Here is a 1,806-nt window from a genome sequence, read left to right as displayed (position 1 = left end):
CAAGCACTCCCCAGCCATCCCTATCCTGTGTCAGTCACTTCAGCTGTCCCCAGGTGTGGCCTGTCCTCTTCACAATGGTCTCCAGCTGTCCCCAGGTGTGGCCTGTCCTCTTCACAATGGTCTCCAGCTGTCCCCAGGTGTGGCCTGTCCTCTTCACAATGGTCCCCAGCTGTCCCCAGGTGTGTCCTGTCCTCTTCACAATGGTCTCCAGCTGTCCCCAGGTGTGTCCTGTCCTCTTCACAATGGTCTCCAGCTGTCCCCAGGTGTGTCCTGTCCTCTTCACAATGGTCCCCAGCTGTCCCCAGGTGTGGCCTGTCCTCTTCACAATGGTCTCCAGCTGTCCCCAGGTGTGTCCTGTCCTCTTCACAATGGTCCCCAGCTGTCCCCAGGTGTGGCCTGTCCTCTTTACAGTGGTCTTCAGCTGTCCCCAGATGTGTCCTGTCCTCTTCACAATGGTCTCCAGCTGTCCCCAGGTGTGGCCTGTCCTCTTCACAATGGTCTCCAGCTGTCCCCAGGTGTGGCCTGTCCTCTTCACAATGGTCTCCAGCTGTCCCCAGGTGTGGCCTGTCCTCTTCGCAATGGTCACCAATGATTGGTGAGCAAGTGATGATGGAGCCAATAGAACAGACGATTCTCTGGGATAACGAACGTACGAGAATTTTGGCAGATTCGTTTGTATAGTGGAAGTGGTTTGAGACTGATTTTGAGTCCTATCATGCTTACTAAATGTTGTGGACTTGTTTGGGACTATGATATGCTTTATGAATGGTGAACAGTGATGGACCTGACAGCCGAGGGGAAAAAAAGTATCAGATTTTTTTTCTTCTGAGGGAATCAGGTTTGAATCCGCGGTGAAGCAATGGTAGAGATATTTTTTTTATACCCCGGCCACAGCAGACACACAGAGCCGCTAGTGCCTGAATTCTTTTCAATTATATATACACACTCGTACTCAAGTTAAACTGGGTTATTGTTTCGGATCCAGGGTTGGGGTGGTGTGGGGGAAGGTGTGGGGAAGTGGATCAGATGTGGTGTGATTATGTTTGTGTTGTGTTGTGTTGTGTTGTGATCGTTATATGTTGAAGCGTGTAGAATTTGTGTTGTGTAGATGTCGTGTTGTGATCTGATGTGTGTGTGTGTGTGTGTGTGTGTGTGTGTGTGTGTGTGTGTGTTCTTTCAAAGAAAAAAATCACACACACAGATCACCATTGTCTTAGCAATGTCATAACTACCACTCCAACAGAGCACGAATACCACGAAGAACATCTCAATGCAGCACACACACACACACAAACACATGCACACGCACGCGTGCACGCGAACACGCACACACAGACACATACGAACACACATCCACACACACACATCCACACACATACACGCATACTCACGCATCCACACTCACACACAGACGCGCGCACACACACTTGTACGCATATTCTAGAGAGAGAAAAAAAAGCAAAGTAAATCATATTTATTCTGTACATGCGATCTTCTGAAATCAGTCAGAAGTACCGTTTTCTTGAATACCTATTGTTATAATATACAGAGATATGTACAAATTGTGAATGTTGCTGCAATTCACACGCAATGTGTTAATCACCAATAGAGCAATTTGATAATGTATCCCTCATACCATTCATAATTATAACGCCCATGAATATAGTAATAACAACTTTAACAAAAGCAACATTACTGCGAATTCAGTGAATCAATCAACCAAGCAGTCAATGTCAACAAGTACGAATACACCTTCTGTAAATCTGCAAAACTTCCAGCAACAAAACACGTGCATCGACGAATAAA

Source organism: Babylonia areolata, chromosome 26 (genome assembly GCF_041734735.1).
Source record: "Babylonia areolata isolate BAREFJ2019XMU chromosome 26, ASM4173473v1, whole genome shotgun sequence".
Taxonomy (NCBI): domain Eukaryota; kingdom Metazoa; phylum Mollusca; class Gastropoda; order Neogastropoda; family Buccinidae; genus Babylonia; species Babylonia areolata.
This window is presented reverse-complemented; position numbering follows the sequence as displayed.